This window comes from Pinus tabuliformis, chromosome 1_2 (assembly GCF_031772625.1).
Source record: "Pinus tabuliformis cultivar Carrire ecotype Pingquan chromosome 1_2, CPIR1, whole genome shotgun sequence".
NCBI lineage: Eukaryota > Viridiplantae > Streptophyta > Pinopsida > Pinales > Pinaceae > Pinus > Pinus tabuliformis.
In genome coordinates this window covers 953,026,508-953,053,166 of record NC_142298.1, presented here as the reverse complement: position 1 = coordinate 953,053,166, position 26,659 = coordinate 953,026,508, and positions in this window count along the sequence as shown.

The window sequence follows — 26,659 nt, the reverse complement described above, 5'->3', positions numbered from 1 at the left end:
GGGTCGTAACGGAAGAGCAAGTTATTGCTCGTGCACAATATCTAGACTTAGTCTACACTCAGTCTGGCACGCTCTACGACAAAATACCTGACACCCCTAGACCGGAATTCTCAATTCCTCCTCCTCCTAAATCAAATAGTGACTCTCATGCCGGTGATGGTGTGATTGGCACGGCAAACGCAAAATCGACAAAGGCTTCGTCTAAGAAAGCCCGTAAGACTTCAGATCAAAATGCAAAAGAAGAAATTCTTTCTTCGGAAGTAAATGCCGTATCTGCAGATAAAGGCAAAGAAACCAATCAACCAGGAAGCAAGAAGAAGCAAAACAAAGGGAAGAAGAAGAAACAGGGTGAGTCATCCCCTGAAAAAACTCCTTCAAACCCTCCTGGAAATAGGAAACCACCCCCCTCAGGGTGTCAGATATGTGATGAGGATCATTGGACGAGAGAATGTCCATACAAAGCTGAGCTTAAAAGGTTCTTCAAAAGTTCACAAACCTCAGCTGTGTTAACTGATCCGTTTCCCAATCCAGGTCAAAATCTGGTTGATAGTGGAAATGCTTCCCCGTCGCAAGTGCTAATGTTGTCGATCTCTAAGCAACAAAATGATGCTTTGATTTCGACAAGGAACAAAGATTACGGGAATCCGCAGCTGTCGAATGACAAAGGTAAAGATCAACCTAGTAGTTCGACAACAACTTCGACAAAAGTTGTACCGCCCATCATTCCTGAATTAACAATAAAACCGCCAAAGGGAGTAGTACATAAGTCGACATTTAATCCTCGCGCCAGAGCGGCACAGCATTATAACATAGTGGAAGATTTGGCCCAATCGCCATCCGCTATGTCGACTCTTGAAGTACTACAAAATTGCCCATCCCAAAGGCAGGCTTTGTTATCAGCTATTGGTGGGATTGATCCTAAGGATTCCAATCTTGTATCCTTCGACCACAAAGGATACGACCCTCAGTTACCAGCTCAACTAGCTTTCCTTATTCAAGTGAAAGCCCTCAACAAAACTGTTCACCGAACAATTATTGATGAGGGGGCATCTACATGTATCATGTCGATGAGTTGCTGGAAAACTTTAGGGTCTCCAAACTTGTCGCGATCTTCGACGACACTAAAAGCATTCGACGGAAGGACATATACCCCGTATGGTATCCTAAATAACTTGAAGTTTGAACTAGGGGCAAAAACAGTAGAAATAGATGTTGAAGTCATTGATGGGAATCTTGACTACAACATCCTACTGGGAAGACCATGGATATATGCCATGGCAGCTGTAGTGTCGACTTATTTTAGGAAGATCGCATTCCCTTTTCAAGGAGGGATTACGATCGTCGACCAACAAAACTTCCTCCCTAATGGTTCGCAAGTTACAGGAAGCATTCCCATGATCCATGGAAGCAACCAATCGCTTCAAGATATCGGAGTAGGCCTACTGAAAGACCCCACATTAATGGGAACTTTCGCACTTCCACCTCCCATCTATGTAGGAGAAATAGCATTGGTAGCATCCTGCAACATGATATCTTCTACGAAGATCGCAGAAGACGATATCGACATGGATCATGCAATGGTTTTTCCCCCAAGCCCAATAGAAATATTGTAGCAATCAATGTTTCGGGCATGGGAGGCGAACCCAAATCAACGCTCATCAAGTGTTTGGGTAGATAGGTCTAGAGAATATGGTACCCCATTAGATCCTTGGTTGAAAGTGCATGGAACTGACGAAGGAATCCTACAATCAATGTTGATTGAGGGGACACCATGGAATGATTGCCACCATCATTCCCTTCTTCCAGATTATGAAGAAGATACTCAGCATGACCTTTATCACCCTTCAGTTTTTGAATTCCTATCAAATACTGTAAATACGGTGGATTCCGAGCGAAACTTATCCAATATTGAAGAGACTATAGCCATAAATATCTCGACTAAAACAAATGTTGTAGAGAATATTTATGTCGGCAAAGGTTGTTCTCCTTCAGAACTGGAAATATATAACGCTCTTTTTCGCGAGTTCAGAGATGTCTTTGCTTGGTCATATGATGAAATGCCAGGCATTGACTCGAGTATCATTGAACATGAAATTAAGATCTATCCTGATGTCAAACCAGTAAGACAACGGCTTCGGCAGGTGCACCCCAAGAAAGCCGCTGCCATTAAAGCAGAAGTTGAAAAGCTTCTCCATGCTGGTTTCATCTACCCGGTTCCTCTAACCGATTGGGTATCGAATATTGTCCCTGTTATGAAGAAACAAGGGACAATTAGAATGTGTGTCGACTATAGGGATGTAAACCAAGCTTGTCCGAAAGACAACTACCCTACACCCTTCATCGACCAGATAATTGATGAATGCGCCGGATGTGAAATCTTTTCATTTATGTATGGATTTTTCGGGTATAATCAAATAAATATCCGCCCACAGGACCAGTCAAAGACTGCATTTATTTGTCCATGGGGCACATTTGCTTATCGAAAATTACCCTTTGGTTTAAAGAACGTGGGGGCGACGTTTCAGAGGGAAATGAATTATGCCTTCCATGACATCAAGAACATCGTTCAACCATATCTCGATGACCTTCCGGCTCATTCGCGAAAGCGGACTGATCATCTGCAGCATTTAAGAGCGATATTCCTATGTTGCCGACACTACAAGATAAGACTCAATCCGCACAAATGTGTGTTTTGCGTCGGTTCTGGTCGTTTACTTGGCTTTGTAGTCTCTAAGGATGGGATTCGTCTCGACCCTTGCAAGGTCCAGGCAATCATTAATTTGCCTCCACCTTCAAATTTGCTTCAGATTCAGAAACTCCAAGGGAAAGCAAACTTTCTGAGGAGGTTCATTCCAAATTACGCAGAACTTGCTAAAGGTTATACTCGTCTTTTGAAAAAGGATATACCTTTGGTCTGGGATCAGGTGGCGCAAGCCTCCTTTGATGCTCTGAAAGATTCTCTAGTAAAAGCATCATTAATGTATGCCCCAGACTATCAAAGAGATTTTAACCTGTATCTGGCTGCAGCGGATACGACCATTGCGATGGTTTTAGTTCAAGAAGTCGATGGAATTGAACATCCTATATATTATTTAAGTAAAAACTTGAATGATACAGAAAGCAAATATTCTTATGTTGAAAACATAGCACTTGCAGATGTTCAAGCGATTCAAAGATTTCGACATTATGTCCTCTTTTGGAAAACTACCATTTTATCAGATTGCAACCCCATGACTTATATACTGTCGCGACAATTGTTGGGGAGCAAATATTCAAAATGGATAGCGATCCTTCAAGAGTTTGATCTGGAATTTGTAAAATCCAAATCAAAGAAAGCTCTAGTTTTCACAGAATTATTGTGCGATCTCCCATCGTCGTCCAACGATGAAACATCCGAAGAATCAATCGTGGACGAGAATTTGTTTCTGATATCTACAAGCAATGAGTGGTATGGAGATATCATAATTTATCTCCAAACCCAAAAGTTCAGGCCTAACACCTCTCACTCTGAACAGAAACGTATACGATACCAAGCTAAAGACTACATGATCGTCGGTGATACGCTTTACCGTCGTGGTATCGATACAGTTCTGAGGAGGTGCCTCACCCATGAGGAGGCCGAAAAAGCCCTGAATGAGTGTCATTCAGGCGCGTGTGGGGGGCATCAATCTGGATATGCAACAGCACAAAAAATCTTACGAGCAGGATACTTCTGGCCAACCATGTTCAAAGATTGCATAACCGCAGTCAGAAGTTGCCATGCTTGTCAAATTTTTGATAGCAAAACCAGAAGACCACCCGCACCTTTGCAGCCAATAGTTGCTGTTGGGCCTTTCGCCAAATGGGGCATTGATTTCATGACATGTAACCCCACCTCGACCGGGGGGCATGGGTATATTATAGTCGTCGTTGACTATTTTACCAAATGGGCCGAGGCGATGCCTACATTAGATAACACTGGTGAAACAGCTGCCCTTTTCTTTTTCAATCATGTAGTCGCCAGGTTCGGCGTACCACAGGCTATAGTTATGGATCATGGATCACATTTTCACAATCAGATGATGGTTGAATTAGCTGCCAAGCTAGGGCTATCTCACGACAGCTCTACCCTGTATTATCCGCAAGCCAACGGACAAGTTGAAGCGATCAACAAGGTCCTGAAGCGTATGTTGCAAAGGATGATCGGAGTTCACAAAAGAAGGTGGCACCTAATCCTATACTCAGCCTTGTGGGCTTACCGAACATCAGTAAGAAATGCGACTGGGTTCACACCTTTCCAACTGGTGTATGGCCTGGAGGCAGTCTTACCAGTCCAGTGCAAAATTTCGTCTCTTAAACTCGCAATTTATCTCCTCCCCGGAACTTCAGAAGAAGAGGCCCGTTTCTTTTAATTAATCCAATTGGATGAAACCCATCATGACGCCGCTTTGGCTAATGAAGCCCATAAGAAACGAGTCAAGGCGCAGTTCGACAAAAATGTCAAACCCCGTGTCTTCTCAGAAGGTGACTTGGTTTTGCTTTACGACCAAGAATCCGACAAATTGGGAGTAGGTAAATTTAATTCTTTATGGATGGGTCCCTATATTGTTAAACGAGTGTTAGCAAAAGGAGCCTACGAGTTAATGGATTATGACAGAATTCCAGTGGCGCAACCTCGCAATGGGTTGTACCTTAAGCGTTACTATGCTTAAATAGTAACCTGTGGGCTTTTGTTGTATTTTGTTTTCGCTAAAGTGTTTGTTTTGGTCGAGTAATCCACATTTTTACATTTATTGCAGATGTCGAACCTTTCTGAGACATGTGTGGGATATGTTGACGGAGCGAGTCGTAGTTCGCGGAACCTGTCCTCCGCAGCCTGGGCCATTTTTTATCCAAGCGGCGAGTTAGTAAGTTTCAGAGGTGTGTGTATTGGGAAATCAACAAATAATATCGCTGAGTATAGCGCGTTGATAGAACTACTCTCTGATGCCATCACCCATGGTATACGCCGACTAATCATCAGGCTAGACTCACAACTCGTGATACTACAACTCAATGGTATATATTTCGTCCGCAATCCAGCTATTTATCGTATGTTTCTAAGGGTTAAGATTTTGGAAAGACAGTTTGATTTAATTCAATACCAACATATTTCCAGAAACTTAAACACATTAACCGATTCATTAGCAAACTATGTGTTAGATAGACATTTGCAACATTTATAAAAAGAAATGCATCATCAATGTTGTACAAGTGGATTATATAACTCAACCAGAATAAACCCCGAAAATCAAAATATATATATATATAATTTGTTTATCGTTTACACATAATGTTCTGTAACCAAGACAAAAATTGGTCGCATGACACGAAAACTCAAAAATGCTAGGGGGCACCCTAGCCTAGTGATGCTCATGATAGCACGTCACGGCCTGTGCAATCATGCGCAAGAGACGAGTCCATCGTCTAGGCACACCAGTAGTATGCCGCTGCAACTGTAAAGGTAACTCGTCGATCCGTACATCTGGAATGCCAAGAGTAAGGCTCTCAACCTACTCCTGCACAGCTGTAAGGGTCTCGGCCACGTCAAGGTCGCGAAGAATAACCCTCTCAGCAGTCTCCCCTGCTGGGGTAGCGACTGGCGCTCTCGGGCGAACTGCTAGACGAACATGACCAACATCTGCATGCACACATGAGTTTGATTAAAGTCTTGATAGAATAAAGCACAAGGACATTATAAATAAAAACAATAAACAGTGATATGGTCGAAGATTTTAACAATAGCGCCCCACTGTTCGCCATCCGGTAGTACCAAATCCGGATCACCTCGGAAATCCATGCCAACATATGGATACTCGGAATAGACCATCTCCTGACGCTCGAACCACCTGAAGAAGATATCAGTGAAAGAAATCTGAGATTGACCAGCATGCCTAGACATGTGATCAACCCATCTCTGCATGCGTGGCTCGATAGGAGAAGGCAAGTCGAGTGCAATATACTGAGGCTGCATCAGTGGTATCTTCTCCAAGGCAAAGGCAGTCAAAATAGAACCAAATCCAAAGTTCTTCAGCTTCCCGTCCTTTACCTTGGTCAACTGACTTTTCATCTGAAGAAGTACTGCATCACACCAGTTGAATACTTTCGGTTGGAGACACTCCAAGGCGTGCTGCACATAAGATCTGTTGGCAACATGAAGAGATGCACTACCGGCCATCCTACCAATAGTATACATAATGGACCTGAGAGACCTGTCAGTAATCTCATGGATAACGACCTTTCCATCTCTGCTTGGCTGAGATCCTTCCCTGCAATACTGGCGGACATAATCTCTCACGGAGTCATTCCCTCGGGCCGAACCTGACAAAGAAATGGGGGCACCCCGCCTTGACAACCCAGTCAAGAAGTAAATGTCTATGATGGTCAAGGGGATGGATTTGCCCCTAATCTGGAATACTTGGTTGATGGGATCCCAAGCATCAAGCATATACTGCAGTAAGGAGATCTGTGCTCTCATACTAGAGATACGGAAGAACTTCAGCAGGCCACAGTTCCGCAGCGCGTTCACCGTGACAGGATCATGGAGGGAAATCATATCCTCTTCTTCATGTTCTCGTTCTCGCCATGTAAGGGTCATTTTGCTCAAAGGTCCCTGCAAAACAAACAAGAGAAAGAGTAAGATCCTGGATTTGATGAGAAACTGGCAAAATTTTCATCAAAAACTGTGCAACAAAACCAATTTTCTGTGCCCAACGCAACTAGCCAGTGTTCCACCTGCGTTGAAGGTCAAACTGCCTTAAGGCAGCTTGGCATTCAGCGCAAGTTTCGAGTGAACCAGCTGCGCTGATGGCAGAGCGCCCTAACAAAACCCCAGGTGCTCAGGGAGACAGGAAAACAGGCACAGAATGGAAAAATAAAACCATGAAAAGAAAGAGCTAGGGTTTAGCTCCTACTTGGTCCAGACGGCGCCGAGAATCGTCCACAGAATCTCCCGAAATCAGCTGGTGAAAATCAAGGGGGAGAGGCACCTCCAAAGCTCCAACAAACCAAGTTCAAATGAAATGGTAAAATGAGAGGTAAAAACACTTTTTAATTGCTTTTTACGTAGTTCAAAGCGAAATATTAGGGTTTTAATCTCATTTTCAAACAAATGTTATTCATTTCTAACTAAGTTTGATGTAGCAATTGAGAATGCAGTACTATCTTGGAAAAGGGCAAAGCTAGTTATGGTAAAAAATCAAAGTTTGACCATATAACCGAGTAGTTTTAGCACACAATTCATGCTCGTTAAAAAATAAACGCAAGATCTGAGCAGTTTTAGTGCATAGTTCATGCTCTTTAAAAAATAAACATAAGATCGAGCAGTGTTTTTCCGCGTTCAAACTCGTTAAAAAATGAACTATCTTCCGGTAAATAACCACTGTGAATGTAACCCTATCTACCATTAAAGCCTTGGTCGTGTTTGCACCGTCACCTCCACTTTTCATTTGGCCGATCGTTCACCTCCATATGATTGTTTACCCATTTTGAGGAACAGCTACGAAGAGTGATTTCACCTAGCCATCCTTGTGACACTGCCGTGATTGGAAAATTCCAACCTGTACCTGGAATCAGCTGCTAATCATGTTTATCACTCGTTCCTCAAAAGACGAGTATTCTTTAAGCTCTTTTCATCTGACTCGTAAAATATGAAAAGATTGCCAAGTCCTTGGCCTTCTAGCTCGTTAAAGGGACAGAAAGCGCTATCCCTCCTCTAGATTTTAATCTTTTTGGACCTGAGGGATTATTGCACAAAAAGATCGAGCGCTTGTTTTGTTCGGCTCGTTAAAACTATCGAAAACTCATCCCTTTTGTATTGTTTTATACTTTTTCGGACTTAAGGGATTAGATGACGAAAAAGGAATTTTGGAGTTAACTTTATGTACCTTTTCAGACTCTCTAAAAATGAAAAGGACCGAGTTATCCTTGTCGTTAGACTCGTTACAATCATTAAATAGCGACAAACTTGTCTTTAGACGAGAACGAGTTTCACTATCGCTAGGCTCGTTAAAACATAGCGATGGGCTTGCCCGAAGGGCAGGTTATAGAACAAGCATATGTTATCCTCCTCAAGCTTGACAAAAATAAAGAGGTACTGGTCAGCAATGACTAGGGAAAAATTAGGAGAAACTAAAGAAAACTTTGATGGTAGCAAGTCGCTCTTGAACATGACACTTTTCCTCCGTACCACAATCAGGTTGGGTTATTTCATTCACCGGTCACATCACCATGGTCTCGCCATACCATCCATATTTGGGGTAATGCTACCAATCCATCACATCAGTGTCACCACATGTTCAAGAGAAGTCGTTCAGAAAAAGTCAACCGTGTCCCATCCACTGCCATACATTATCCTTCATCCTTTCATGACCGCCACCCTGAATCATATGTCACAGATCGTTTTCACCTCCATCAAAATCATTAGCTCCGTTCCATGTCATTGATGTGGGATTCATTAAGGCCCTCCTTTGACGGATCTCTTCTTGTCGACATCAGCTCATTATCCAAGAAGTTGATCTAGGAACAACCCCTTCAGTACTTTGAAGCTTGCATGCCTCAATGGCAAGTTTCTCACTTCCGGCGACAGGTATACATCAATGACCTTCGACCGAAAGATTTTGTGTGGTGTTCGACGCCAAGTCCTTTATTCACACCACGTGAATTGTACTGCAGTACCTTGAGGGTCATTATCATTATCGGTGATTCCTCTCGCACTTGTTAACGGTTTACCTCATTGACTGGTAATCAAGTGATGTCTTTCCATGTTTGACTTCAGAACATTTCTCACATGGATCGACTTGTACTTAGAGTGAAGATCAAACGAGTTTAAAGACCCCGGATCTAGTTTCATCCATCTGGGCTGCGATATATATTTAGGAAAGATAAAGACATTTACATGTACATCATTGCAGCAGATAATCATCCTACTCAACGGATGATAATTTCATCAAAATTATCAAGCTACCATCAGACGATTGTCTGTTCTATGTACAGAAAATGAATTTATAAAGCTGAGCATGGGAATGCCCACCTCAGCTAGATCATGAAAGCAGTATGAAAAATAATGTATTGTATTGTATCTTATTACAGGTCTCCTCCCAGCATTGGATGAACTTCGGACCCTCCTGGATAAAGCATTTCACCCGATAAACGGCCTCATACTTTAGGGGGCAACTGTTATAGACATTTTTGTAACTTACAGCATTGAGCATGACATGTCCATAATCTAAGGGATCCAAAGTCCCTAAACATGTTGTTCCTACCCCTAGAGGAACAAGGCTAACAAAACACAGCAATTCACAGAAGTTCTCCACCAGAAACTGCTCAAAAACAAGTCAATTCAGGATCATGTCAGTGGCTCCACTAGCTGTCTGCGCTGAATGTCAAAGCCAAAACTGGCTACCTGTGCTGAATGTCAAAGCCAACACTGGCTACCTGCGCTGAGCGAGAGTGGACATGTGGCAAGTTCATTCCACAAGGTGTCAAAATCCAGGAAGCTTCCAAAATGACACTTGCCTCAAGGAATTCGACTATGATGAGTAAGAGGTTCCAAATCTCCAAGTGGAAGCAAGAACCTCCAAGTGGAATCAAGAACTGACAGAGGGAGAGGACACTAGTCAGATCTCAAGCTGACTCATCCTCTCTCCAAACATCTATATATGGATCTCTCCTCCATGAGATCTAGGGGCTGGAATTTTGTTATTGCAAAGAATTGTTGTTGGTTTGAGACTGGAATCATTGGGTTCTTAATGCTTTGAAGGGAGGTGAAGATAGGAATTCCATTTTGCTGGGAAGGAGATGATGGATTGGAGCCCTCTGGGTTGTATCTCTTCCTGAACCTTGTTATTCATCAATAAAGCTATCTTGGTTTCTCTTATATACTGATGTATCTTTGATGTATGATTGCATTAGTATGTTTAGTTTACTTCTAATCCTGAACTAGTTATGATTATGAATCTATGTCTTTGTGTAGTGTTCTTCTCTTGTGATCTTGCAGAGACCTGTTGAAGTTGGGCGAGCGAGAAGGCAAGTAGCTGTGAACACCCAAAGAGAAGAGAGACCGGATCGAGGGACAAACGGAAGACACCGGTTAGTCCATCCATATCTCTTCATTCTTAATTCATAAAGGAAGAATACTAGAATAGTTGTCTTTGTTTGTTGCTAAGGTACTATCACACCTTAGGTGGATAGGATCGTCCTGCATAGGCATTTTTCCCCACAACAAATAGAGAGGCCATGTTGTCAAGGAAATTAAGCATGCAATGACTAATGCAAGAATATTTCTCCCTTTCTCGATCAACTATTCTAGTGGTGTTTTTTTGGAAACAATAGGAGATAAAATTGATGATTGTTAAATTTTCAATGTTGCAGAGTATGTGGGTTATGATAGTACATGGGACAAAGGGCACATGTAGGTAACATACATGTCACTAGTATTTATATAACTTTTGAACTCTCTCATGTGGTTGGATCAGATTCAAAGTAGAAAAGTTTATATTGTTTATAAAAGGTTTAGTGGGTAGGTACAGGAAAAAATGGAATTACATTATTCAATTCATTAGGTATTTTTATTGTATTCATTGTGTCCTTTATATATGGCCTCAACTGAACAATGCTCCTGTTAATAGCACAAAAAATGTAGCTAAACTTGATGATAATTAGAATATTTAGTACTACACTCTAAAGGAACTAGTCTAATGAGAAAGTGGATAGCAACCTGGAAAATATGAAGACAAAGCATCATCAACTTGTATATTAGGCTAAGTTGCATAGGCTCCTACAAGAAGGAACTAGTAATGTAAATGTAATATGGAGAAGTTTTTGAAGTGATAGTCAAATATTGAAGGTGAAAGAGAAGGTGAAGTAAATGGAAATGGACTCGATAGATCATCTAGGACAATAGTTACATATAGTAATACTTAGATTGAACATGTTAATATACATATTTGTCCTACTACAAACACATGTTTGCATAGAGATGTGGCACAACAACAAAATTTCATAAATGCTTCTTGCAGTACCTCTTTCTTTGATTGTTCTAATTTGTTGGCTTCCTCAAAATGGGAAGTTGGATTCTCTTAGAATTAATGTAGGGTTTGAACATATTTCAATGGGCCCTACTTCATGTAAATTTGTTTAAATTCTTATTATGAAGGACTCAAATTTCTTAACATATCTATCTCTAATGCTGCCACCATTTGAGAGTGAGGATGTGCTCAAAGTGAGGGTGTGCAAAACAATGGTTTGAGGTCTAAAATTCATTAAAAGAATAGTGAATTTTATTTTCTAGCACATATTCTAAAATACTAGAGGCATGAAGGGTAAGTAAGCTTCTTTTAAGAAAGGAAAAAATGTCAAGGCTAATTCATCAATTTTTGCAATTACTATAGTGTTTGGATGGAAGGAAGTATGAAAAAGGTTGCATGAATCTATTGGATGGGATCATGGATTTTTGCTTACAAGTGTTGGTCTTAAGTCCAGAGGTGCATCTATCTTACCAACTAATCATAGACCTTGTGCACATGTGGAGCATCATTCTCAAAGACTGAGTGATATAATAGGTGTGGTTCATAATTATGAGAATGAAACATTGTTTAAAGAGAGTGGCTGGTATGAATTCTCTTTAAAACAAGATGGGTGGAGTACAAACTAGTTTCACATTCTAGAAAATAGAGAAGACCATTGTTTCATTATGATACTTAGGGGCGTCAATAAAATGGATTCGAGGGTAAAGGAATATGACTCCATGAAATTATATGAAAATATTGGAAAGGATGATTGTGCAAATAAATCATGCCATATTAGATAGAGTGCAATCAATAATGGTTATGAAAGTGTTAATGCAAGTGCCATGGTTACATGAATGAAGGGAGAGAGTGGGACTACTAATAAGATGTCTAGTACAACCATATAGGATGGTTGCATTTGGAAAATTAGGTGACTCTTTGTTGCCAACTCTATATTGTTTGCATGAGGGTATACAAAAGCGCAGGCATGGGGAAGATGTAAATTCACCAAATTGTTACCTTTTTCACCATTCCAAGCATCCATTTTTAGTGAATTTTTCATAATCCTTTAACCATCTATTATCCATATTTCTATTCTTTGTGAATATACCAAAACAACATTTAAAGTATTTAATTATCATTGTTTTCCTTTATTTTCAATGAATTAGAAAGTATTATTGTTGATTTTACTAATGATGGTTTTCCTAGCTTGGTTCCTGTAACTTTTATGTAGCTTTCAGGGTTATCAATTGTCACTATAGTTGCTAGAAGCACCACAGAAATACAACTACCAGAAGCACAAGAACAATCCAACTACTGGAAGTGTAGAATGATCGAGTTAACATGAGTCACTATTTCGGTAGATACACAAGGATCTGTATGCATTTTCAGCTACTAGACGTCCAATATCAGACCGCCAATGGCACACTTATCAGTTGAGACATTTCCCCACAAATTCAGTGAAAATAACGACATGGGTTTTATTTATAGCATCGATAACATGATTTTATGTTATTGACATTGCACCCAAGTCGATTTTAGAAGCCTCTAGACAGAGATTAAAAATTCAGAAAGCTCGTGCCAGGAAGAATGAAGTCATTAATTTCAGATGAAATTTTTGGGAAAATGAAGCAAAATTTGGAAAATATAAAACATGGTTTTTATTCAGGACATCCCCAAGTAGGTTATTTGTGTGAATTTCCTCCAAAAAATGTGCCAATTGGGAGATATACATGGCTCTTTAAAAGGGCCTGTTGAGCCTCAAATATGTCTATTTTTCCATCACATAGTACCACTATTTCATAACCTAAATTCTGACATTTTTAACTCATTTCATACCGTAATTCCACAACCTATCACCAAATCACATCTTACACCTTATGGTTGATTATCATTAGTTTTCTTAGCTTTTCTATGATTAGAGATGATTTAGTCATGATTTACTAATGGAAGTTTTTGCTAAGTTCATTTTCCGCAAGGTTCCATTGCCAAAATTCTTCACAAGACAATTAAACTAGTTGCTACAGGTTGAGTACGGAATAAATTCCTGTAGGTGAAAATATCCAATTTGGAGCTTCGACATCTCGAAACACCTTTGGGGAAAACCGAGGAAGGTTATTGTCAAAAATGATTTTCTAACACCTTCCCATGAGTTGGATTGCACCCAAGTCTCACATGTGGGTCTCTAGAAGAAAATAAACAAATTTGCTCAAAATCCACATAATTTTCAAAATGCAGAGTTTGACCTTGATTTGTGTGCAGCTGCAGGCGAATCTCAAAAACATGGGAAAATGGATTTTTTTACCAATATAAAAAATTATCTATAACCAAAACCATTTCTCAATATTTGATTTGGTTCAAAATTTATACGCGGGTCTTTGAGGCCATTTTATAAAAAAAACATTGTTTTTCCAAAATTCTAGAATCTTGCCCGAATTTGCAAAAAGAGCCAAACATCCAACTTCGGGAAAGCTTTCCGAGGAAATGGAGTTGAATGTGAAATGTCCAAGAGAGGTTTTGGTTGAAAATATGACAAATTAGTTTCCCTCCAAACAATTTTCCAAAATTGGCCATGGTTAGGAAGATATGCAAAAAGCTTTGAGGCTAATTTGTTAAAAATATGTAGTTTTCCAGAACTAAGGAAAATTACTGTTAGAGTCAAAATTCGCCTTGTAAATTTTATAAATGGCTTAGCCATGGCCTGTGTGGAGGAAGAAAATGATAGATCGAAAGGATTGATGTAATAATTCTCACTTTACCTCAGAAGGACTGAAATAATGTATGCATATAAACTTATGTTTTGAATTTTAATACAACTCTGATTCTACACTCAGTTTGTTGTAAGTATTAATGTGATTTTGATTTTTAAAGAGAGTATTTCATTAATTTAGACTTGCTCTAGGAGTGGCAAGGGCCTACCACTGCTTAGAAGTAAGTTTTGTAAAACATCATAGCATAGATCTAGACGTAGGGATTTTATTTTAAAAGCATCTGTTAATTAGATCTCATAATTCTGATTTTGTACTCAACACTGTAATTTCTTTTCTTGAAATTAAATAAATACTTCCTCTTCAACTCGTTGAAAACTAACAAATTGTGTTAATCAATGATTTTATTGCATAAATAATCCCTTTGTTACAGGTCTACGATTGGAATACTCAAAGGTGCTTCTTAATTAGATAAACAAGAGATCGATAACTCTGTTTCTTTTAGATATGAATTGAAATCGATTCCGTAGCTTACTAATTCACTATAATTTCTCGTAACATTATGTTTTGGCAATCAAGTATTTGAAAGCAATGCAACGAGACCATTACATCATTGTTTGGAGTTGTAGATTAGTTTCGAAATTCATTATAATTGTAATTAGTTACTGGTAGAACCATTAGTTAACGTGCTTATGTTTGAATGATTTCTTGAGTTTGATTAAAGTAATCTAAGGATAAAATAGTTTCTTATTTTGCAATCTTTTATATCTAAAAGCATGCCAATTATAATCTTGGTTTACTTAGTTTCTTTTGAGCATTTGCATAATTAAATACTTGTTGATTTGTTTCAACACCCGGGATTTAGCTTAGCAATTAGATATCTTTTAAATTAGAAGCTTTCTTGCTTTTCATAGCATAATCATTTCTTTGCAAGAGAAAGTCCGAGTGTGAAATCTATTGTGCAAGTAGAGATGTTAGTTTAATGTGGATTGATTTGGCTTTCATTTACTTTTGAGTTTCAATTATGAGTTTCCTGATTATGAAGAGTGAGCTTGCTTTCGAATGATTTATTTCATTTAGATTAGGAGTCTTGAATTGAAGGTTTTTCATATATTAAGTTGCAATGAGTTTCTTTTATTAGGATCATTCAAGTTAAAATTTCTATCATAGGTGTACTTTTCGAGCAAGTGTATGGTGTGTTCTTTTAAGAATTTCTTTTAGAGCAAGTGAGTGGTGTTCGTTTGTAAGTATTGATCAGAATTTATTTTATAGAAGTGATTGGCGTTCTTTTATAGCAGTAAAACCGTAAACTAATTTTGTACTCTAATTTAGGTTAGATGCTCTGATCCTTTGTTACCTGCACTTGTGCCTCGAATATTACGAGCCCCAAATTGATAATTTAATGTTGGAATTATAACACATATAATTTCCCCAACATTTTTGGCGTCATTACCGGGGAGGTGCAAAAAGGATTAGAGCATAGTTTCCTTCACAAGTTTTCGGTGTGATCTTAGTTGAAGGGCAACTAGAGGGTGGAGATGATGGTAAGACGTGAGTGAAGAGCCACGCATTCACTTTGGTTTGGGGTCACTCCAAATTCTGGTTTTCCAAGTAAGCGAGGATTTCAAGTTTGGTGAGTTTTATTGCAATTAGTAGTTTTAATTCATTTAGATTAAAAATTCAAGATCTTTCAAGATAAAACATTTTTGGGGTGCTGTAAGAACCCCTTTGTGCTAATCCATGTTGCAAGATAGGGATCATCAGCCAACAGAAGAAATTCAAGAATGATTGAGAGCTTGAAGAATGTCCCTCGAAGCACTTTCTCAAATCCTAGCAGTAGCTGGGATATCTACTTCTCAGGAAGAGTTCACCTTGACCACATTCAAAAAATTATCTATCTCTCCATAGCCAAAAAAATATTTGGAAGTCTCCCTTGATTCCTCTTGTCTATCCACCAAGGAGATTGAAAAATCATGTACCAAATCCGATGAGGAGCATCCAGCTAAACCTGAAATCGAAGAAATTTCACCATGCCCAACTGCGAGCCTTGTATGCATTCCTGAGACCAATTATCCAATTTTTCCTGGCATGACCAAGGAGGACTTTCACAGTGGTCCAAATGAAGAAATGGGACAATACCATCAAGATTGCATCGAGAATTGGTTCCAGATCACAATCCAATCAAAGTACGATTCTCATCTTCAAGTACTCTTTGTATCACATCTTTCAAACCTACTAATTTATCATGCTCATGTATATTTTAAATTTTATATGTTAAATATGAGCATGAATATATCCTTGTACCTGATCCACACATGGCTTCATTAGAAGTTCTCTTTCAATTGAAGGATGAAATATTTTCTCCAGTATAGCACGAAAGTTAGTATTCTAAACAAATAAATAAAAACAATAAAGAGAAAAATAAGTCCTTTTGTGAAAACTAGCTTGTCTGGCGCAACTGGGTAGGGACTTTGCTTGAAAACTAGGTAACTGGCAGGAAAGGTTCCCAATAAAGTTTGTAAATTTGTATGAGTTCTTCAAATCATGTATCTTTCAAGTCATTATGTTTGTACTCAAGTTGGTTGATGTGGGATCCCTTAAGGCCCACCTTCCAACAAGCCTTGTCCCATCGACATTAACAAATTATCTAGGACCAAGGTTAGGGTTAGATAAGGTACCTGGGAGCCTACATGCCTTAATGGTAGGTATCCTTGTCATCTACTAAGGAAATACATCAATGTTTCTTGGTGGATGAATTATGTAGTCCATTCGACTTTGAAAAATATATTCATGGCTAGTAGAATGTACCTAGTGCCTTGATTCCCATTGACAATAAAGGTGGGATATTTTTCCATGGTTAATGACATCCTCAATGGTCAGTAATCCAATGATTCTTGCTTATGTTCGACATCAACACCATTTATTCACATATGCAAGATTTCACACGGGTGTGTAGTGGTTGAAGACTATATGGTTTTATGATCTCAACACAGGTTTACAACAGTTTGGATTTTTGTATAAGAATTTCCATTTTCATTTGCAGTAGCACTTAAATTTTCTCAGTTTTTTGGAGATGTACAACTCCTCAGACATGGGGGAGAAGGGGACATTCAGTTCATCCTTCATCCTTCAGCCTTCTTCAGTATATTAGATCAGTAGTCACATCATCTCCAGCCATTTCATCCTCCACTTCATCTTGCAGCATCGGGCACATCAACGACAAAGGTAAAACTTGAGGTAAATTTGGCCTATGATTCTCTAATTCATTAGAAGGTTAAAGAAGCTTAATGATTCACCACTTATCATTCTACGCATTTCATATTTCATAAACCATTATCCTTATATTTCCTTCCATTCATTACTCATAATAAAAGTACTTACACTCTGATTACAAGACCATGTTAAAAGAAAATCCTTATGGCATATCAAAAAGGCAGTCCCTATAGTGTCTTCTCCTCCTATGATAGCAAGTATTCTATTCAAAGGATGAATTCATTGTTTCCATGAAATTATGAAAGAAACCACTTATTGGTCTTACGATGACAGAGTATGCAAGCACCTATTCACATACCTACCATCTCCATCACACCTCATTTCATCCATCATCTCTCCCTCATCCATCCCTTTCTTGTCCTCAATTTGTATTGCTCAATAAATTAGTGTGATATATGTTAATATGAAGATTGTTTCCCCATAAGAACCAACACCTCCAAATATTCAAGCAATGTTGCTCCACAAGAACCAACATCTACGAAACAATGTTAGAATTTGTCAATGAGCAGGAGATTTTTTTATATGAGGACATGCAAACCCTCATGCATGGGGAGATGTTGAGCCTCAAATATGTCTACGTTTCCATCACATAGTACAACTATTTCATAACCTAAATTCCGACATTTTTAACGCATTTCATATGGTAATTCCACAACTTGTTGCCAAATCACATCTTACACCTTGTGGTTGATTATCATAACTTTTCTTAGCTTTTCTATGATTAGAGATGATTTAGTCATGCTTTACTAATGACGGATTTTTCTAATTTCATTTTCCGCCAGGTCCCATTGCCAAAAATCTTCACAATCCAATTAAAATAGTTGCTACAATTTGAGTATGGAATAAATTCTTGTAGGTGAAAATATCCAATTTGGGGCTTCGACATCTCGACACGCTTTCGGGGAAAACCGAGGAAGGTTATTATCCAAAATGATGTTCTAACACATTCCCATGAATTGGATTGCACACAGGTTGCACATGTGGGTCTCTAGAAGAAAATCAACAAATTTGGTCAAAATCCACAGAATTTTCAAATGCCAAGTTTGACCTCAATTTGCGTGCAACTGGAGACAAATCTTGAAAATATGAGAAAATGGGATTTTTTACCAATATAACAAATTATATAAAACCATTTCTCAATATTTTCTTTGGTTCAAAAGTTATACGTGGGTCTTTGAGGCCGTTTTATAAACAAAACACTATTTTTCCAGAATTCTAGAATCTTGCCCAAATTTGCAAAAAGAGCCAAACATCCAACTTAGGGAAAACTTTTCGATGGAATGGAGTTGAATGAGAAATCTACAAGAGAGTTTTTTATTGAAAATATGATAAATTAGGTTCCCTCCAAGCCGTTTTCCAAAATTCTGCATGGTTAGGAAGATACACAAATATCTTTGAGGCCAATTTGTTAAAAATATGCAATTTTCCAGAATTAAGGAAAATGACTGTTAGAGTTGAAAATTTCCTTGTAAATTTTATAAATGGCTTAGCCATGGCCTGTGTGGAGGAATAAAATGACAGATCGAAAGGATTGATGTAATAATTTTCGCTTTGCCTCAGAAGAACTGAAAGAATGTATGGATATAAACTTATGTTTTGAATTTTAATACAACTCTGATTCTGCACCCAATTTGTTGCAAGTATTAATGTGTTTTTGATTTTTAAAGAGAGTATTGAATTAATTTAGACTTGCTCTGCGAGTGGCAAGGGCCCACCGCCGTCTTGAAGCAAGTTTTGTAAAACATTATAGGATAGACCTAATTGTAGGGATTTTATTTTGAAAGCATTTGTTAATTAGATCTCATAATTCTGATTTTGTACTCAAGAATGTAATTTGTTTTTTTGAAATTAAATAAATACTTCATCTTCAACTTGTTGCAAACTAACGAATTGTCTTGATCAATGATTGTATTGCATGAATAATCCCTTTGTTACAGGTTTACGTTTGGAATACTCAAAGGTGCTTCTTAATTGGATAAACAAGAGATCGATAACTCTATTTATTTTAGATATGAATTGAAATTGATTCCGTACCTTACTGATTCACTATAATTTCTTGTAACATTGTGTTTTGGCAATCAAGTATTTGAAAGCAATGCAACGAGACCATTACATCATTAATTTAGTTTCGAAATTCGTTATAATTGTAATTAGTTATTGGTAGAACCATTAGTTAATGTGCTTATGTTTGAATGATTTCTTGAGTTTGATTAAAGTAATCTAAGGATAAAATAGTTTCCTGTTTTGCAGTATTTTATATATGAAAGCATGTCAATTAGAATCTTGGTTTACTTAGTTTCTTTTGAGCATTTGCAGAATTAAATACTTGTCGATTTGTTTCAACACTCGAGATTTAGCTTAGCAATTAGATCCCTTTTCAATTAGAAGCTTTCTTGCTTTTCATAGCATAATCATTTCTTTGTAAGAGAAATTCCAAGAGTGAAATCGATTGCACAAGTAGAGATATCAGTTTAATGCAGAATGATTTGGTTTTCATTTACTTCTATGTTTCAATTATGAGTTTCCTAATTATGAAGAGTGAGCTTTCTTTTGAATGATTTATTTCATTTAGGTTAGGAGTCTTGAATTGAAGGTTTTTCATAGATTAAGTTGCAATGAGTTTCTTTTAATAGGATCTCTCAAGTTAGAATTGCTATCATAGGTGTTCTTTTTCAGCAAGTGTATGGTGTGTTCTTTTAAGAATTTATTTTAGAGCAAGTGAGTGGTGTTCGTTTGTAAGTAGTGATCAGAAGTTCTTTTATAACAGTGATTGGTGTTCTTTTATAGTAGTAAAACAATAAATTGATTTCGTACTCTAATTTAGGTTAGATGCTCTGATCTTGCATTACTTTCACTTGTGCCTCGAATATTATGAGCCTTGGATTGATAATTTAATGTTGGAATTATAACACATATAATTTCCCCAACACGGAAATTTATGGTTGTGACCATTGACCAACTACACCCAAACTGAGAAACCAATTAACATAACACACTAGATCAAGATATTTCTAGATGATTCCATGCCAAATAATATTTATGTGATCATATCCTAATCTAAGAACGTATGAAAGAGAATCCTTTATAAACTAATAATGATCTGACAGGACAATTATGGGAGAGGTGGTTACAATTTTTGTTGATCTTTTCTTGTATAAATATTTAGGAAAAAGACAAGATCAGGGTGGATAGGGCTAGACAATTTTTTTAGGGAAAAGGGAAAAGGGTTTAGAGGGGGAAGTTTTGTCAGATGAACTTGTATTTTGTAATTTTTAGTTGAGTAATGAAATCATTTTTTCGCTAATCAGTTTTTGAGTTTCTTTCATCTTCTTGCAATGCTCCCAACTGGGAATCCCCCCTGTCTTGGGATGCACTTGGAAACTTAGTTATTGTTGGTTTATATTATTTTATTTATTTATTGTTGAAAATGGCAACAAGAAATGTTAAAATCGACATCAAGAAAATCCTAATTTAATTTGTCCTTGAATTAAATTAGGAATTAAATTGTAATTTTATTCTCATAGTAGCTTGTAGCAGTTAAATAAGTTAAGTTGACCTAGTCGACTTAGTAAATTTGAGTTGGAAGTATATCTAGAGTCATGTAGAGTGATCCCTAAATTTTAGGGGCCTAGGTTGAGTTATTATTGAGTTGTAATTATTTAATTCAGTTTAACTGAGTTAAATTCAATTAAACTAGTTCTAATTGTTGGAGGAACTAGTGTGTGGTCAAGTGGATAAATTGGATTTAATTCACATGTAGTGATCAATCAAATAATCGATAAATCACTCAAAATATGGCATGCATGTCACTTCAGATGAAGACCCAGTTGAGATTAGAGTTCAGGGACAGTGTACTATCAGTTGTATATTTTTCTGAGTTGTACATATGGTGCATGCAATCAATAGAAGGCCTAAGATGGATTGCATAGTTGTGGTGAGGGATTATCCCAATTAAATATCGGCTAATTACCTTAGGGTTTGTGCAAGGAATTAGGGGCTTGGCAGGCAACAAATTTAGCTAAGTGTTGGCTTGAGAGGGTTTGTGAAGAAGTGAGATAGTTTGTACTTGTGTAGAGATTGTTCAGGTTGAACAAAAAATGTATTTTCTTCTCAGATATTCTGGTTAATGCAATATAGATAATCGGGGTTTTGAGCATTTTCTTTCCCCAAAAAAATATTGTGTTATGTGCATTTGAAATTCTTCCTTTTCCGCTTCGTGATTTCATCGATCAATTTTTATTTCTTTTGATGAGTAGAGTAGATTCATGTATTTTTTTTTAGCATATCACATAAGAAGTTTGAATCTAAAGTAAAAATATACATGGTATTAGAGATGATGTCACTATAGAAGAGGAGAATACGAGTTTGTTGTGCAGGTGAAATCGAATTTGTAGTTTCATACTTCAGAGTTAGCATGATGTCGTTCTACGATTTGAGACTTGAGTATGCCCTAGAGGGAAGCTCGAATTACATAGCTTGGAAGGATAGGATGGAGACAATGTTGGAAGACAACGGGCTGAAGGAATTCATAAATCATGATATCCCGAAGCCTCCAACATCTGATGCTAAAGATCTGGTTGAATGGAGAAAGTGTGTGGAAAAGGTGAGAAGAAATATCCTAGAAGGAGTTCGAGATCATATTGTCTCGAATCTCCACGGTAGTTAAACTCCATTTGCAATGTGGAAGGCATTGATGGACCTGTTTCAAAATAGAAGTGACCACAGGAAGTTGGCACTAAAGGACAATATTAGAAATATCAATATGTAGAAGGGTGACTCAATTCTGAGGTGCTTGACCAAGTTCACACAATGTCGGGATGAGCTTGGAAGTGTCAGGGTTTCTATTGCAAAAGATGGTCTAGTGAGCCTAGCACTTCTAGGACTTCCCAAGAGCTAGCACAACTATTAGGACTCAGTTAATGGGAGGGAGAAGCTACCAGAGTGGGAGTGATTGTGGTCCAACTTGGTATAAGAAATTCGGCAGAACACCAGAGATGGGACCTCATCCAAAGAAGTGAAGAGGACTTTGCATTAGTCAGCAAAGAAAAGAAAGCCAAGGGAAAGAAGTCCCAATCACTTTAACGAGCTGGAGAGGCCAAATGCTCAGAAATATTTTCATATTTTACAAGTCAAATGAAAAGAGCTTAAAGGAGACTCGATTTTTGAGGAACGAGTGATGTTTTCGGATAGCAGCTGGTTCCAGGTAAGGTTTGGAACTTTTCGATCATGACAGTGTAAAGAAGGTGGCTAATAGGATCACTTGTCGCAGTTGTTCCTCAAAAGGGGTAAAAAATCAAATGGAGGCGTATGATCAACTAAAAAAGAGTGGAGGTGATGGTAAGAACACGACCAAGGCTCAAAAACTGATAATAATGTGATCACAATGGTTATTTACTGAAGGTGGGTTCATTTTTTAATGAGCTTAAACTCTAGTAGAACATATGCTCATTGCTAGGTTTATTTTTTAAAGAGCTCAAACTTTGCGTAAAACTGCTTGTGCCAGTCATATAATAAGGATGTCTCATCGATAGGTTCACTTTTTAGGGAGCTTGCCCCATTCGAAACTTTGCTCCGAAGCCTTTCGTTATGCAAGCTAGGAATGATGAACCTACGAGTTTAAAGGGGTAAGAACCTACAAACTAAGAAAATAAATGGTCATTTTTCACTTGCATGCAAAAAGGTTTGCATTCCCCCAGGTATAGAGAAGTAGAGTTTCCAGGTTACCATACAGAAGCTCTTGCATCCACAAGATGGTTCCGCCTGTGCAGCAGACGAAAACACTTCCCGGGCTTTGTCCATCGAAATGGACGAAGGTGATTCAAGTTCCAATCACCTAACCTTGACGAGGGAATCTTATTCCAGTCTAATCCCATTTTCCTAAATGGACCGGTGTGTCAGACTAGTCATATATCCTCCACAGAAACCTACCCTATACCTAAAGTTTTCATGCCGAAGCAGACCAGGGTGTATGCCCCCTGGGTTTCAGTCACAATCACCGAATCACTCGCGCTCATTAGGTGGACAGACTAGAGATTGATGAGACATTCCTTGCATAAAAATACCAGTTAGGGATGGCATCTGACTAGTAGCTATGTGTGGGCCAGGGAATGAAAGTTGGTCTACAAGCTGGACCACTCTTCCTTCATGCGGAAAACACATAACTCGAAAGAGTGAGGAAACAATAGCTCCCATGCTATAAATGTAGTCATGCCCAAGGAGTAGATTGTAATCTAAAGGTCCTTGGACTACCATCACGTTTAGATGAACGGTTTTCCTTCTCAAAGTTATAGGCAGATTTGGAAGGATCCCTAACGGTCGCCTGGTTCCTTTGTTAAAGCCTATCAAATCTCAGGCAAAAGCGATGGCAAACCAAGCGCTTTCCAAGCAGTTGAGGAAAGGATACTCACAGAAGTGCCTTCATCTATAATAGTACCAACCATGATCATTCTGTAACTTGTACTATGATTCGGAATGGTACGTTAGATGGTAGGCGGGGTCTACCTAGTAGATTCCAATCGAAGGAAACGACTAGATTGCTTTGAGGTGGGACCGAATAAACGGCCGGATAAATATCTGACGAACTTCCTTCCTGTGGTAAAGGAATGGGTAGATTGCCCCCATGTTCATCGAAGTTTGTGTTTACGAAAATAATTTGAACGGTGTCGTTCTCATTCTCTTGGGTGACGGTATCATCTAAAGACAAGATTGGGTCGACTGCCATCTCGACCTGTTGACTTTGGCCCAGTTTGGACTCAGAGGGTTTATCTTCAATGATAGGTGCTTCGATCGACAACAAAGGCGTGTCAGTCGGATCTTCAACTAGCGATGGATTCAGCAAGAGTTTCTTGTATCCAGGAGGAAGTCGCTGCGGTGAAGTAGGACGGTTGTCCAAGACTCTTTTAGCTTCATCTAGGAAGGGACAATGGTGGATGGCATGATCACCTTCACACAGTCTACAAGGAAATTTAGATCTTCCTTTATGTCCATTGACTTCGTTTTCACTAGTTGACAGTGTACTTTCAACATGATCATCAGAGGTTTACAACACCGTATTGTGCAAACGAGGAGACTAGTCCCTTAAGATCCGATGGATGCAAGGACAGTCTCGATAATAGTGGTCCCCTTTGCAAATGACACATGGAGATTTAGGTTTGGATGGTGCAGTGTGTGGATTTTCGCTAGATGATGCATGGTTGCCCCTTTTTGCCGTTGGCTCCTTCTTCTTCTTCTCCTTCCATTTCTTCTTCTTCTCAGTTACTTGGTTTTTAGTTTTACTAGCTTCACCAAGCGAAGAGGAAGAAGGAGAGGGAGAAACAAATGAAGTATAAGGTTGGGGGGTAACTCTAGTATCATCTGGTTGCTGATTTGATTGCTCAGGAATCATGGTGTTTTGAACGACGGAGGTCAAGAAAAGCCATACCGGTAGGCCAATCGTCAGCCCTGGAAGGGACAATGTGGCCATATGAGGTGCACCAACATCCCCCAAGAGGAGAAAGGACTAGGATTCCCCCCAAGGGGAAATCCTTGATTGGTGGACTCCATTTTCTCAACCTAAGACCAACGAGGGAACAGTGACGTTATTCCGATTAAAATAACTTTTATGACGCTTTGACACAACTTGCTTTTTCAATTTTTAAGAGTCGAGAAAAAGTTAAAGATGACTCTAGTCGCCTTCGATTTTTAATGAGCCTGAAGTGACAAGTGCTCAGATGGACCTTTTCTTTTAAGGAGTCTGAAAAGGAACGAAAGTGACTACTCTGGAAATCTTGACAGAGGGATTACCAAACCAATCACAAAACTGCAGAATACTTTTTACAGTACGGCAGTCAATCTTCCCGAATGTTGTGTTTAGTGCATTGCGATCGATAGGGCGGCTGACACGACTTCCTAAGGATAAAGGATATAGCCTATTGTGGTCTCCCAATATATACTCGACGGTACGTGGGAGCACAAGTCTGTATTGGCACTTGTTGTCTCAAAGAGGAGGAATCACCCAACCTACGATGAAAGCGATAGTTACCAGGCTTTACGACGCCTAGACTTCTAAATGTTGTGCATTAGGTTCCAAAGCATTTTTATGTTCATTAAAATTTATTTTACAGTTGATCTTTCTTAAGAAGTTTGCCTTTAAGGTTCACCGCGTGATGTAGATATACAATTCCTAAATGTGCAATCTAAGATGATAAATAGACGTTTACTTTCTTTTTGCAATGAAAATCCTAGCTACTAAGGAAAGAGAAGTAAAATCCTTTCAACATAAAGTGGAGAGCACACACTAAGATGCAATGTCCTAAATCAACTTCCACAAGCAGTCTAAATGAAAATGCACATGCATGTATTTGTTTTCGCTTTCTTCATGTGTGGATGACAAAAAGAATGCTAAGTACAAATCTGAACTATTCTTCTTTCAAAGCGATAGTACTAACAATTTTCTTTTTAAAAACAAAAGGAAGACTAAGACGACACTTTGCGATTTCGAATTCAAAAAACAAAAGCAAGACTAAGATGACAATTTGCGATTTCGAATTCAAAAAATGAAAGGAAGACCACTTTGCGATTTCGAATTCAAAAAACGAAAGGAAGGCTAAGATGACACTTTGTGATTTCGAATTTGAAAAATGAAAGGAAAACTAAGAGCAACACTTTCAACTTCAATTTGAAAACTGCTTTCGACACTTGGAATACTATTAATTCAAATCAAATACAATGGCAAAAGTGTAATCGACTATCAACAAGAAGAAGACTCTTTTCTTTGACTGAAAACGACACTTGCGACACTTTCAAATCAAAAGACCACAGTTGTATTAAGTCACTGTTCACCAAGGAGAACTGAAATGACGAAAAATACATAAAAACATTCACAATTCTTTATACAATGGAGGTTGAATAATGCAAAGGAAGGGAGTTTCAATAGTGGTATACTGATCACAGACAACAAAACTCCTAAATAAAGCTGAAGACAATGAAGAAAAAACCAAAATCTGGAGGCAGAAACAGTCTTATCTGATCATCGCACCTGTAACACAGGGAAACAGGGATGCATCTCACCTACAACACACGGGAGGTGCGATGCATCCAGACTATCAAAGGGAGACAGTGTGATGGTCCAGGGACAAGACTGGGATTGGTTTTTTGCTCACAGTTTGCAACTTAGTTTAGGGATTTAGGCCGAGATAATGATAGTCAGTAAATACAAAGCATAAGGGCTGATCTAATGAGGTTACTAGAGCTACCACCAAGGCACTTAGGATGTTTGCAAGTCAGTTGTTCAGTTTATAAACAAAACCCGAAGATGTACTGAAGCAGCATTGATCTACTTTGCACTTGCATAGCAAATGCAGTTTGAAGGCTAGCTGGCTTAATTTCAGGCTCCGTCTATAGTTTATAAAGCAAACAAATAGAAACAAGCAAACAAGCTATTCGCTCCCCAGCGGAGTCGCTATTTTGTTATCAGGAAAACTAGTGTCCATTCAGAGCTGCTAGTCCCACTAAGACGGGTAGCTATATTAGAAACAAACAAACTAAAGTTACTTTTGTTTTCCTTTATTAGAGATAGATGAGAGACAAGCAGAGAGTACCAACCTCAGTCTTTCGCTTGGCTCCTTGCTTGTTTCCTCCCTCCTTTGACAGAGCTTCACCACTTCTTCTTTACTT